This window comes from Lissotriton vulgaris, unplaced genomic scaffold, assembly GCF_964263255.1.
Source record: "Lissotriton vulgaris unplaced genomic scaffold, aLisVul1.2 SCAFFOLD_2964, whole genome shotgun sequence".
Lineage (NCBI taxonomy): Eukaryota > Metazoa > Chordata > Amphibia > Caudata > Salamandridae > Lissotriton > Lissotriton vulgaris.
In genome coordinates this window covers 174,451-189,877 of record NW_028244608.1, presented here as the reverse complement: position 1 = coordinate 189,877, position 15,427 = coordinate 174,451, and the positions used below count along the sequence as shown (strand labels likewise).

Below are 15,427 nucleotides of genomic sequence, written 5' to 3'. Positions count from 1 at the left end.
TTGCCCACATCATTAGCTAAATCTCCCACTTTTTCCAAAATTGGAATTAATCCTGCGTATAGCCTCGGGAGTTTCACTTGGCTCGAGACTAATTTTTCCCACCTGATTCTTCTCCTGTTGTTAGCCAGTAGAAGTTCAGGTTGGTTCTCCTCCTTAGATGTGATAGAGGCTTCCATACCCGGGTGGATAAAATCTAGTTCTAGGGCATTGTGGTCACTATCTAGTCTTTCGGTAACCCTGAAGTCCAGAATAGAAGACCAATTCGCTAGCTGTACAAGGGCGCAATCCAAGCATATCTGTTGTGCAATTATTCTGTATTACAAAAATATAAAACATGTTTAACATTGTTGTGCGTACCACCCCACTTTAGTTTTACCATAGGCAATCATATTAAATAATAACATGTGCAGAAAGCAACCTTAATAAATAATGTATTCATGTGTCAAAAGCTACTGTATGTTTAGTGAACCATGCAAAAGCAGTGAAACCGCTTTTGAAAACATCTAAATATAGGGCCCATTCACTCAAGGAATGTAATTAATATCTGCACCCTATCAAGGACTGGATGTGGTGAATATGGAAATATGTTTGTCTTATATTATGATTTAGTCACATGATGTTTAAAGTCATTATCGCTATGAAAAGCCACCCTACAATGATTGTTGGTGCTCTTAACTAGCATAAGTGGGTAAATAATTGACCACATCTCATAGAAATTGTTTGGAAAGGGGAATTTCAGTATGTCTGTGCTATTACTTATTAGGTCTCCGTTAGCGTAGGCTGCGCTTGCGCAGTCTCGCTGGCGAGATTTTATGTTTCTTAGTATGGAGCTTAAACCCGCCCCTCTTCTCCATTGGCTGGCTTCCTAAACGGCGGCCAGCCATTGGAGAAGAGGTTTGTTTGTCAATTTACGCCCCGTCTTTTTCGGATTGAGGGGTGTGTTTTTCTGCTTCTTTCTCTCCTCTTCCCATTGGCTGGAATGTAAATAACATCAAGTCAAAACACGCCCGTTGTTTACATTCTAGCCAATGGGAAGAGGGGAGAAAGAAAAACACGCCCCCCCCAGTCTGCAAAGGACGGGGCTTAGTTAGAAATGGCGAGCGCGTGGAGCGTTTTTTTTTTTTTTTTGTCGTCCGAGCTCTTTATAGTTTCTATTGCACGCGGAAATGGGCGAGCACAATCTGCTGAACCCAGGCTTTGTGGGACCTCTGATGAACATCCAAACTGGCGACACCTTCTACTTCCCCAACTTCTGTGACTCGGGAGGGCAGCTGCCGCCCCTCTCCTACCCCCGCAGGGACAATGTCTGCTCCCTGCCCTGGGCGCCCCCAGCCCTACAACGGATACCGCGCTTGTGAGCTGGCCCAGGTGGAGGAGAGCAAGTGCTTCTACCGCGAGCCGTGCGCCGAGAGCCCCGGCCTGAAGCGGACGACGGCGGCCTCCTGCCCCTGGAGCCCGGGGGGCTGCTGGGTGGCTACGGCAAGTATGAGCCCTACCCGCTGAGGGGCCGCCACACGACCCGCCCTCCTGCCAGTCCCTGGAGTCCGACACCAGCTCGTCCCTGCTCAATGAGGGCCCCAAGGGCCCGGCCCACCTGAAGTCCCCGCTGGGCCTGGGCGGCAGGAGCCTCGCAGGCAGCGGTAAGTGAGGGGCTGCACCGGGGAGGGGGGCCTGTGCCTGCACCTGTTATACGTGCCTGTGTCTGCGCCTGTAACATGCATGTGTCTGCACCTGGAATATGTGCCTGTGTCTGTGCCTGGAATATGAGCCTGTGTCTGCGCGTGTAATATGTGCCTGTGTCTGTCTGCGCCTGTAACATGTACCCGTGTCTGTCTGCGCCTGTAACATGTGCTTGTGTCTGTCTGCGCCCGTAATATGTCCCTGTGTCTGTCTGCGCCTGAGTCTGTGCCTGGAATACGTGCATGTGTCTGCACCTGTAATAGTGCCTGTCTCTGTCTGCGCCTGTAATATGTACCTGTGTCTGTCTGCGCCTGTAACATGTGCCTGTGTCTGCGTCTGTAATATGTGCCTGTCCGAGCCTGCCTGCTTCACGTGTTTACAAGTTCCTCTTGCGTGTGTGACTGTGGACCTGCGTGTGTGCGCGCATGTGTTGTGCTCCTGTATGCGTGTGGCTGGTGTTTATGTGCCTGCCTCTCCCGTTAGTCTCTCCGTTGCTGCCAACGGCAGGAGCAAGGCTCTTCGACGCGCAGCACTTGCACGCCAGTCCCAGACCGCTAGGGGTAGCAGTAAAGCACCTCAGCACGGCGCTAGGTTCTGTCCCTTTTAAAAGAGAGAGAGCGAGAAGGCAAGCAATAAACATGTAAATATCCAGTAAACGGGACAGGGCGCCTGCATGCGACGGAGGGGACGAGTAGCGCTGTTCCCATTACATAAACCGCGTCAGGGCTCCCATGCCAGGGCACTTGGTTTGCCCAGAGCCACCCCCTCTGTCCCTGCACACAACCCATGGCCGAGGCCTTATGCCGCATAAGTCTTAAAATGAGAAACTTGGTAGTGCCACACATATGAACCCCCGGGTTCCCACAGAGAGTGACCCACGTCCACAGCTACAATGTTTACCACACAACTCTCCATACACCAGAGAAACACATCTACCACGCTTTCCATATAACGCAGGAACGGGAGGTTCCCACATGACATGCCCCGTTCTATCATAATAAGAGGGCAAAATAAATTCGCCAAGGATTCTCTAGGTTTAAGCCACGTCTGTGTCAACACATATTTCGAACAGAGGAGAGGAGTGTAGGGTTTTACATAGGGTAGACACACACTTATGATCTTTTCAGATTACCGGATATGTACATTTAATATACATGGGGTTGTCCACACAAAACTCACCTAAGGTCTTCACAGAAGCGTCACATCACAGACAGTCTACTATATGCCCCATACCACAAACAACATACACACTCACTCGCGCGCACAATAATGCTACGCCATTTTCACTGTAGCATACAGTGCTAATATTACAAACACACGCCTCTGGTGCTTTCCACATAATAAGTATCCACTTATAAGCCATTTCACACATAGTTCACATAGGTGTACTGTTTTAAGTGTATCCGTCCAATATAGCCACCGTGTCTGATCCGTGGTTGTGCTCGCTTTTCTTGCCTCTGTTCCCTGGTTGTGCTCATTTTTCTTGCCTCTGTTCCCTGATTGTGATCGTTTTCTTGCCTCTGTTCCCTGGTTGTGATGATCGTTTTTCTTGCCACTGTTCCCTGGTTGTGCTCGCTTTTCTTGCCTCTGCCCCTGGTTGTGCTCGCTTTTCTTGCATCTGACCCCTGTTTGTGCTTGTTTTTCTTGCCTCTGTTCCCTGATTGTGATCGTTTTTCTTGCCTCTGTTCCTTGATTGTGCTAGTTTTTTCTTTCCTCTGTTCCCTGGTTGTGCTCGATTTTCTTGCCTCTGCCCCCTGGTTGTGCTCGCTTTTCTTGCCTCTGTTCCCTGGTCGTGGTTGCGCTCGCTTTTCTTGCCTCTGTTCCCTGGTCGTGGTTGTGCTCGCTTTTCCTGCCTCTGCCCCCTGGTTGTGCTCGTTTTTTCTTGCCTATGTTCCCTGGTAGTGCTCGCTTTTCTTGTTTTTAATTGTAGATAGTGTATTACTTGCTTTTAAGGATGGTACCACCTGGGCATATTGTTAGTATGTATTTCTTCTTTGTAGATTTGCATATTAGAGATGCCCTTTGTGATATGTATTTATGCATACTTGAAATAAATATGGGCTTGATGAGGGTGAGTTACAGCAATTAGCAGTCCAGAGACAGAAAGAGATACAGATTCCTTGGAGGGTTAAATATTGTGTGTGATAATTAACTGTTCAAAGCTTCTGAAAACCAGGACAACTTTCTGTGTAAAAAGTACACTATTAGGGTAATTATATATGTTGCAAATTTAGAAGCAGGGAAACTGGACATCTGTTTTTATAAAATAGATGCACCAATGTTAAAATATGTGTATCGACTTGAAATACAATAAATGCTACTTCTTGTATTTTTGTATAGACATTTTTCTGTATTGGAGTTGTAATTTAACATTCTTTTTTGTATATATGCATGTTAGCATAGACATTTCCACGTAGTCCAGCTAGTTTCTGTAACAGGGTGTTTGACCGACTTCACAATTGGTCATATGATGAAAATCCGTTCATTTTTCATCCCTTGATTGCCTGGGGTTTGGGTGACTTACCCCATTAGCCACAATGTCACTCTGCAATGTATTACACAAGTGAAAGGTTTCAGAACTCTCCTTAAAGAGTCTCAAATTGCAGGAAGGAACACTAGAGTAAAAAAAAAGTGCCATGGCAATATGATAATGCGTCTTTCAAGGTGAAAAAGTATGCGGCATATTATCAAGGGGGTTTATCTCCGCATTTTTGGCTTTAAAAGCCAAGAAAGCGCAGATAAAATTATCTCCCTATTACCTAGCTGTCGCCAACACCAGTTAGCGACAGCTAGTAGGAGATAGCGACCATCTTGGGCCCCACTTTGCATGTCAGTGATATTTATCACTAATGACATGCAAAGTGGGCGTGCCAAGATGTTACCGACTGGAAACAGTCGCAACATCGCTATCTCCTATTACCAACTTTTGCAGATATTCGCGCTAAGCGCGAATATCTCCAAAAGCTAACACCTATCCGGAGCAGTTCTTAGCCATGTTAGCCAATGGGAGGTGAATAACATGGCTAAGAGCATTAGCTCGGTAATGCATGAATATCGCGGACTTTTCAGCAATATTCATGCATTGCGGCCGATTTTTATCGCATTTGCGATAAACCTTGGTAATACCAAGGTTTATCTGCGATAAAAATCGCCGCAGCTCAGCGGTACATTTTTGTCTCTAACCAAGCAATAGCGATAATTATCGCTATTGCTTGGTAATATGCCCCTGTGTTTCAGCAAATAAGCCAGGCACCAAACTATTTCTGACAGCGCTAGTGGTTCCAGGAGATGAACTCAAATTGAATTACACTGTAAAGGGCAAAAACCAGGGGAAACAATATAGTACAAGCGTGAATGTTATACCTGCTGATCAGCCAGTGTGACTGAGGTGACAGAATGTTGGTGGGTGTAATGTTGGTGAGTGTGTAAGTCAATTGGTGGATGGGCTGAGCAGCAGGAAGGTGGCTATGGTTAACATCTTATCCTGAATAAATCTACTTGAAGAACCTACATGGACTGGACAAATATTTATTCACTACAGTTATATGCACTCAAGAAAAATAGGAAACATGTGTGTTGCAACATCGTCCTGTTGTGATTGCCTCTTTTATACAGGATTTAAACAGAAAGTGACATTACACAAAACTCTCAAACTTCTGATTGGAATAAATAGTGTCCTCAGGACAAATCACCATCTTGGAAAGGGTGTTTTATATGCTTAACTTGCCTCTTCTTTCAGAATCATGGCATCAGCGGAATACATAAAGAAAAAGACCAGGTCTAACTTCTCTCTTCTGCTGCTTTTGCCCAGAATCCCACCTCTGCAGGGCTAGCTAATGTCAGCCACTGTATTTGGCACACCCATCTGGGTGAATGTGTACTTAGAATCATCAGTGCAACCCTGGCCACCAGGATTCCAGTCTAGGCACTGGATGCCACATGCAATAACATGTTGTATGGATGTGTGCGACATGCACAGTCATCCTCTAACTGTGGCCGCCTCTGGTGAGCCCTGTGCTCGGGTGCGACAGTACGCCCTCCTCCTGAAGTTCTGGATCTATAAGGATGCCTTTGAAAAAAACTGTGAACTAGGTATCATGAACAGAAGAACTATTTTCCCATGATTGGTTACTGGATGGATAGGATTTCCAGGGAATTAATAGCTAAAGATGAACTCTGAAAATTCGAAAGTCACAAGCTTCTTGAACTTCATACTCTGGTTGTCTTTGAACCATGATTTGCAAAGGTTAGATGGAAGCAGAGGATAAGGATCTTGAACATTTGTCTTCAAATAAAGTCAGAAGGCCACAGGGCTCATCTGATGAGTGATACACATCCTCATAAATGCCATAAAAGTCGGTTCATCTTGATCAACCCAGGAAAAATCCTTTCTCATATTCTCCATTTCACCATACAAGAAATTTTACTAGTTATTTCTGCAAAATTCTGACAAAATTTACGATAAAACTCTAAGGGCCTTATGCATCAACACATTTTCCCATAGACACAGAATGGGCAACCCCCTTTGATGCATCTGGCCCTAAGGGCCTAATTACGAGTTTGGCAGTCCATTGGACCGCTGAACCCGTGGTGGTGGTGCACCCACTGCCGCTCCGGTGGTCCGACTGCTGTATTTCGAGGTTGTAAGTTGGACTGCCATGGATCATGGATCCCGCGGCAGTGGCGCAGCTGTCTGAGTCCGAAGTATGCTGGTGATGCCAATGTGGCACCACTGAGCATATTACAAGTTGCCTCACTGAGACCCTATCCACAGCGGTGAGCCTGGCATGGAAAGGGTGGTGGTGTGGCAACTCAGGGGCCCTTAGAGGTTTTGCTGTCACCTCGGTGGAGGGGAGTGCATGCAGGGGGGCACATGGTGTGCTCCCCTGTATTTTAGCAACCCCAGTTCCTGTACAGGAAGAAATGTACAACATCGTGCTTATCTGATTGTGTAGGAACCTGCTTCAGCGCTCCCACTGCACTGGCTTTCTATGTCTCTTCTTTGTGCCTCAGAAAGTCATTGTTGCAGCAGGACTGCCCGCCAGGATTAAACTCGCAATCCGACTGGCGGTCTGACTACAGTTTTGTCAATCTTGAAGCGGGGCGCTGGCCTGGTTGCCTGCTGCGAGACTGTAAACTCGTAATCAGACCCTAAGGGACCCATTAGGATGTAGGGCGGACTGCCCGCTGCAATGTTAAAAATGCAGGATGCGCCCGCTAGTGTGGCTGGTGCATCCTTATGTCACTCACAGGACCCCCGCACATATGGCAGATGGCCCCTTTTACCGTGAGGATGGCGGGCGGACCTGAGGCCTTAAGTCTCTTTGACATTGGTAGACAAAAGCCATTCCAATACTGCTGGTATCTTCTGTGGAACCTTAGGAAGACTAGAGGCATTCAGTTCAAATCCATCTTTTTCAAATTCACATTTCTCAGGTTTGGAGAAGTCTCGATAGCAACAGACTCACAAGTTATTGTTGTCAAATAAAGTGTCTGAAAACATCCAGTTGCCATCCAAATGAAGCAATATACATTAGTTCAAACATAAAAAAATTAGGATCCATTTGGCAGAACTCTAATTGAAACATTATTCTTGGCTCTATCCTGATCAATAAACATTCTTTATGTACCACTATCCAATAATGCTGAAGCAATAATGACTTTCCATTCTCAAAACAATTGGTGAAAGAAACAGCAAACTTCATAGATGATCCAACATAAGGAAGACAACATACTACTGTTGTCTTCTTTTTTTCAGGAAGGATTGCTGACATAATATTGATGCATACAATATTGAAACACAAAAATATCGGAATTTAAATATCAGTAACAAAAATGTCAACTTCCTATACTTAACTAGTAAAACCGTAAATATTGAGAACACAAATATAATTTTTTTAAATATCAATTTTTACCTATATCGAAAACAAAAATATTGTTCCCTTTAAATAAGCATAAAATGTGTGAAAAATATTGATTTATATAATATTGACTAGAATAGCACCAAAATAATTAGATGATCATTAATAAATATAAAAATATCACTTTTTACATAAACAATTAATAAAAATAACGAATAAAACATTTGATCTACATGGTTTAACCTGTTTCTATTTCGATGGTATGCCGGGGTACTTATGTATGTTTCTATGGTGTCAATGTACACGTGATCAAGCCTTTTGGTGAAACGCGTTGTGTGCATTAAACAGCAGAACTGTAAACGTATCCACGGAGTCTGTATTTCCTGAGAGCTTACATACTTTTGGAAGCAGTAACGCACATGAAGTATCGGTTTTCTCCGCCGGTGTGTAAGCCAACCTCCATGGGTCCGAGTGAGTCCAGAAGGAGTAAACGGAAGCAATGTTTAAATTAATATATATATAAATACATGTATATTCAAAATGATCAAACTATTATCATACATTTAAAATAAAACCTAAATTAGCGTTTCCCATGTAAGGACATAACTGACAAAAAAAATTCAACCTAACGCTAAACCAACCAATAAAATAAAAGTGTAAGCAACTTTAACCAATAAAATCAGATAAACACTTAAATCAGCAATATAAAAGGCACACTAATTTAAACAGCTAAATACTACCCAGAGAATGCGGATAAGGCAAATCTCCACACACTCCGTGCCAAAGCCGAGTTGACCAGCCCCCACCTCCACCTCCCTAGTAAGAATTAAATAAAAATACATTAAAGGTAAAATATTAAACACTTACCTTGACTGTAGCGTCCTCTGGCTGCCGTCCTCCTTTTCCTCACGTTTCACGGTGATCTGCACATGCGCGCGCGCCAGTGCATGGGCATACTTGTACTGTACACACTTCAATCTAAAACGTTTTAACCCCTTCGATGCGGCCGCGATTTTTCCCGTGTGCGGCCGCCGGCCGAACACGGGCGGGCCATGACGAACCCCAGCCGTCATCAGCACACGAGCACTGTAGTGCATGACGGCTGGGGTTCGTCATCAGCATGGAAGGGGTTAAGGAAGGTAATACAAATTGAACATTTTATATACACAATCAGTACTCCATATTCACACACAATTTTTAAACTATTAAATACAATAAAATGCCATCTAAAAACATACTATCCAAAACTACAAACGTATCTATATATATTTAAAAACAAAAATACATTTAAAAAAATGATTACAATTAATAATTCATATAATTATAAAAATATTTACTACTAGTCCTAAACTTTATACAATAAAAAATTATTATCCAAAAATAACATTCATAAAATTTAAAATGAATGAAAACCAATTTATTTACAAAAATAAGACTATAATTGTAATATAAAATTATAATTGTAAAACAAAACTAATTTAAAAGATGTGTGTTTTTTATAATTATTGTTTACAATTGTTTCAAGATGTTAAATGAATATTTAAAAATAATTTCTAATTATTTTACTCTCTTGAATTACATTTTTAAATATTTTTATTTTTAATTATTTACATTTTTAATATTATTTTCAAAATGTCATACCATTAATATATATTGTATTTAATATATTAAATTAATGTTAATTAAAAATATAAAAATAACTAAATAATTTAAATATTTGTAGTATTCAAAAATATTTCCCCGGAAATGTATAAATTGTTAAACTTTTATATGAAAATAATTACTAAATATTTTAATTTATTCAAACATATATTTTAATTATTTTACATATTTTGATAATTGAATTCATTGATATTTACAATTTTCGTATACCTTTAAAACCATTATTATATACTTTAATATTACATTTAAATGTATTAAAATATGAATGTCACAAAATAAATGAAATAATGATAACATATTAATTTGGCTATCATTAAAAGTATTACCATAACATTTGCAATTAAATATAGACTTTTTAAAAATCTCCCCACCCTTATCTCTTAAAAACACAATATAGCACTACTAAAAATAAGTATAAAACCATTATTTATATACATCACTACAACTAAAAATTTAAATTTTCAATGAGTTCGTAATTAATACATATATATATATTTTTTTTTATTTATTTGTAAAGTTTTGTATAGCACAAACATGACCCTAGTGGCTATCAGAGCGCTTTACAAGAGTATAATTGAACATCTAACATGATCACCTAAATTAAAAGAAGTAAAAAGCCTTAAGCATACATAAATTACTACGCTTGTTCTCAAAGGTAGTCAGCAAGGAAAGGCCAGGCATCATAAAAGAATCACAGGTATGGATACAATCAGTACAAAAGAGATAGCTTAGGGTAAAAGCTTGTTCATCAGAAACTATTTTACTTCTTTTTTTAATGAAGTGGTAAATGAAATTAGGCGAACATCTGCTGGCAAACAGTTCCATATCTTTTTTTTCAGTTTTCTTTTTATGGAAGCATTGTGGTTTCAGTAGCAGGGATCTTGCGCTTTGCGACGGTCTGCAACCCTCCGATTTTTCTAGTTTTTGAGCCAAATATATGGGGGTATTGAAATATAGGGCTTTGTGTATCATGCATGCTATCTTTATTTGAATTCTTGCCTCATAAGGGAGCCAGTTCAGGGATGTTAGAGAGGGAGAGATGTGCTTCTTTGTTTTGTAGCGGAGACAAGTCTGGTGGACACATGGGGCCTCATTACGTTGTCGGTTGGAAAGCATTCCAACCAACATTGGCCCTCATTAGGATTGCAGTTTTCCTGCATCCTCCGGGCCGGCGGAAGTGTCCGCCGGCCCGGAGGATGCGGAAAAACCGCTGCGGACACTTCAAAGACCCCCTGGCAGATTAGGATGGCTGGGGGGTCAGGAAGACTGTCCGCCGCTTTTCCGCCTCAGTCGCCTTACGACCGCGACAGAAAAGCTCTAATATGGAGGCAGTGTCTAACAGACACCGCCAGCCATATTAGGATGGGGGAAAACTGATGCCTTTCTGCGGAGGCTTCTCCGCCATGGAAAGGCATACGGGGATTTCTTTGGGGGCCCGTTGTGGGCTCCCAGGGTGACGGGGGTGTGGGGGCTGCACATGGGGGGTACCTATGGTACCCCCCTGCATTTGCGTGCACGAAGCAGCAGGCACCGCGCGGTGCCTGCCGCTTTGTGCATGCAAATGCGAAGCATGCATATTTAACCTTGCGGCGGGTGCTGCTTCAAGCAGCACCCGCCGCAATGTTAAATATTGAGGATGTGACCGCCAGGGTGGCGGTCACATCCTAATCTGCACGGAGGGACCCCCGCTGCCCCTGCGGACATTCCCTCCTACTCTGGGGTGGTAGACGGACGCAGGTCTGTCCGCCATCCTAATGAGCACCTTAGTGTCAGAATGGTTTTCCGACCTTATCGGATTCGGAGAACCCGACTCTAATTACGATGTTTCCGAACACCGTTTGGTTGGACTACCAGTGACTTTAATGGGAGCCTGTGTCCCGATCGACAACACAGGCTCCCATTGAAAAAAGGGGTGGTCGCTGAAAACCTTGCACCCTGTGGCGGGCACCCCATAGTATCTGCCACACTGTGCATGGTTGGAAAGAGGGGAACCATGGGTACCCCCGGGGCACCCCAACTAGAGACCTCCAGGTGAAGGGCGGCCTGCTACGGGTGCCTAAAGTCAGATTCTGACAGTCGGTCCGAGTGGGATAAACCGATTCAGAACGGCTGTTGGAATACGACATTGTAATTGCTTGGTCGGAAACGCAGTTGACAGAGCCGTACGAGTTGGCTTCGACCGACTCAGTTGCTCCGAATGCCGGTGTAATGAATGTGCTGAACACACCCTAACACAACACTCCCATAAGGCAAGGCAAGACCCAGCACTTCCTTAAGGCGAGGTAAGAAAACAAGCCCAAATTATGGTAAAGTAACACACACAAGTTTATTAATGCAACATTTTAAAAAGGCAGGCCGAAAATATCAGTTATGGCAGACACAAAAAAACTGTTGATTAATGCAATGTTCAGAAAGGTAAGCCAAATATATCAGTAAATGCTGATTCCCAAATGTCAAATGAATGATTAAATGAACAATTGAAATAGAATGCAATATATATACACAAGTAGCAAAGAGTTGTAAATATATACAAGAGAGAGAGTGGTTAGGAACACCTCCCTGATTGAATTTGCATCATCCTTGCCAGCTCAAGCTGGGGAAAGTCTGTCAACAGCCCAGGAAGGAGTTTCAATCAGGACTCAAGTTCCGTCACCTCCACAGCAATATGTCTATTCTGTGGTGAACTTCCCACCTGGCCCCTGCAGGTTCCCAGCTTAAATATCATTACTAAAAGTAGGACGAAGCTTCTAGAAAACCTCGCCCCCTTCTCAATAGAAAATAATGAGCTGGCTGTACCAGGCTCCGTCAAGGCCAAGACGGAGGCTGGCCAAGTTCCCATATTTTGACTTCGATGCAGAGTTGCACATTCCACAGACACTTCCACAACATATTCCAGTAGTTCATTCTGGTCGGTGAGGTGTGAAAAACAAGTGAAGAGCAGAAAGACCTTGAATATGCATCACAAGCACTGCTGTGCACGAAGAAGTAAGGCAAATTCAGAAAGCAAGATGTCATGAGGCCATGTCAAAGCCAATAGTAAAAGTCAAAAAAACAGATGACACGAGGACATGTCAAAGCCAATAGTCAAAGTCAGAAAACCAGAGGACATGAAGCCATGTCAAAGCCAATAGTAATAACTCATACTTAACAAGCAAGGCAAAGTCAGGTCAAATCCAAAAGTAAGCACTTATAATATAAATGTACTGTTCTACTCCGTGACAGCTCTCACTAAAAGACAACAAGATTACAAGACAGAAGAGAAGCAGGCATATGCAGTACCATCCTATATTAAGGCTAGGGTAAAATAACACACTAAAGTCAGTTAAAATGGTGGTAGTTGAAGGTCATCATAGGGTGCCAAACCACAAGAGCGCCTCTTTCACTACAGCCGGTCGGAACCGAGTCAGAAGGAACGAACGGTTACGTGACATCATAATCCGTCAGTCGAAAATGTTTCCAAGTTGGTCGGAAACGCGGGTTCCATATCGGATTGGGACAAGCCGAATGCCGTTCCGAGCCTTTCCGACCGACATCGTAATCGGCCCCATGGTGCGATTGCAAACTCCCATTTCGCTATGTGAGCTTGTGCTGTGGGCAGTTTCTGCCTGCAGCACGAGCTCCCATAGAGAAATAGGAGTTTGTATAAATCCCTGCACCGTGTGGCAGGCAGCTCATGGTCCCTGTCACATAGTGCAGGGATTTACATGGGAGGACATCAGAGGTGCCCCCCTGGCCCACAACTGGAAGCTGTGGAGGAAAGGGGGCCCTGCTAGGGGCTCCCAAAGTCACTTTCCGACAGGCTTTCCATTTTGGAAAGCCCAACATGGAAAGCCAATCGGAAACCAACATCATAATCCCTACGGTGAAAACGAGGCACGTAAGGGATTTTATGGTGGTTTCTGACTATCTGACGGGCTCAAGTAGCCAGTCTAATTGACTGGTGGATTTTAAAATCTGACCGCCTTCTTTGTAATAAGGCAGTTGGACTTTAAACCGTGGACCTGCGGTCGGAGTCTTTCCGAATGACATTCTAATGAGCCCCAATATCGTTTACAATGATATTAAAAACAACTCTAAAAATGAAACTTTTACCTTACGATTTTTCTGACATCCTGATATTCTTGACATTAAATTTTTGTATCGCAATATTTTTTGTCTGAAATTTTGTCCAAACACCTTGAGGAAATTACTGGATGAATCCTAAATTCTTCTGTGGCTATTTTGCACTCTGAATCATATATGCAGCATCACTTTGATATACACAAAAGTCAAGAATTTGACAACATTCTAATTTTCTCTCAGTATAATGACCTCTTAAAGATCCTAAAGATCATATTTACACTGGTTCCTCTGAAAGCAAGGAATCCACTGAAAGCTCTGACTGCAAATGCAGTAAAAATGTCCCCACAGTATTCTTCTTTCTTTTCATCTCTCTTGTAATCTATGTTCAATTAACAACGCTTGATCAATGGGTGCAGAAAAAGAAGCAGGATGTTGGGAATGGAGCAATGCATCCTTAATGTCCTCTTTGAAGCCTTGTGCAGATAGTGTCATTTGAAATCTCTCACTATATATAGTTTCAGCTGCCCATTGATGAAAACACATCATACAAATTCAAAGCATTCCTTTCATCTTTCTAAATATCCTCGAGGCTTCTTTAGGTGAATAATTCAAATCAGGAATTTCAAACACCTTTTAAAAGCAATAAAAAATCTTCATAGATTTCCAAAGTCATATCTGAATCTATGACTAGAAGGGTAGGTCAAGCTAAAGCTGCCCTAGTGAGGCAGCCAACGAGGTATCCCACCATAACTCACAGTTAATTGTGCAGATAAAAAAGCCAAATGTCCTGCTGGGGAATCCAAGAATTATTTTTACTTCACAGGATCCCCGAATAAATGAGGAACCCTAGAAAGGAATATTGGAATTATCATAGAACTGGACACCAGGGTCTGTTTAAATGCTTAATACTCAAAGTGTAATTTTTTAACTCTTGAGCTAGGTTCTGGGAGATGTTGGAGTCCCAGTCTGTCAAGGACTGTATATGTGGGGTGATCTGTTCTGTTTCCTTTTTGACCTCAGAGGAAGCGTTGATCGCAATCATAGAATCATTGAGGTCCAGGTGGTAAACACACTCAGCTGTCTCTGAGTGTGCTATCCAACAAGAAACCATCAGGGTGTGAAGTAAATGATTTTCCTCTAAATGCGGGAAGCCTCTGGTCAGTCCCGGGCATCGTTGTGACACTTCCATTTTAGCATATCCCAAAATATTCTTTTGCTCATGGGGTTCACCCTTTATTGCTTTTAAGTTGTACAATTATAACCTAACCTCTTTCCCTCTGTCCTTCCTATGTCACCTATCCACACTGTAACCACTATCTTTATGGACAGGAGACATAGGGGCCCATTAGGATCATGGGCGGATCGCCACCGCCCGCATGGCGGTGGCGATCCGCCCGTGATGCGACCCCGCCTGCCACCAATTTCCCCTCCGCCATATTACTATGGTGAGGGGGACCGCGGCAGACAAAGACCGTCCGCCGCTTTCCGCCCGGTCAACGGGCGGTCCCTTTTACCGTGAGAATGGCAGGCGGACAAAGTCCGCCCGCCATCCTTATGATGCCCATAGTATCTTTACTCACTACTAAATCCATTCTTCTTTAGATATATTCATCTATAGCTTCATTTAAACAGGGAATGATTCACCCATTCTCATATTCCTTCTCCTACATTCCCTCCAATGGAAAAAATAGCAAAAAGTCAGCTATGGCGTTATAAAGTTAATGAGCAGCATCACCCAATTTAAGTCTAACCTTTAGACACACTCTAGTAATGGGATGTCACTTATACTCTGTGCACTTTTCAGAAAAGTTGCAGTTTTTGTTCTGGATTTCAACTTACCATCCGGTAAAATATGCAACAAATTCAGTAACATATCATTATGCTTGCCTTTGGAAGCTCAAAACCAAGAAAGCTTTTTTGGAAGAGAGACATACATTGTACTCATATAGAAAGGACAGAGTGTAAAACTGCTGATGTTTTTGTTAGGCTAAAAGGCATTCTTTGAAGTTTTGTTATGCCCTCAAGCGTCCAAATGATATTTGATTATTGGAGTCTTTATTTGCCATGTGCAGAATTTCTATGCAAGCATAATCTTGTGTAATTCCCGTATTCTGACTTCAACATACTCTGCATAATATTTTGCCCTGGCGTTATGGTTTCTC

The 15,427-nt window shown here is 42.8% G+C and overlaps 1 pseudogene; it reads left to right on the top strand.

The window, feature by feature from the left end:
* Window positions 1–1,166: 1,166 nt before the first annotated feature.
* Window positions 1,167–13,723, top strand: LOC147667188 (homeobox protein Hox-C12-like; annotated as a pseudogene).
* The last annotated feature ends 1,704 nt before the right edge of the window (window positions 13,724–15,427 follow it).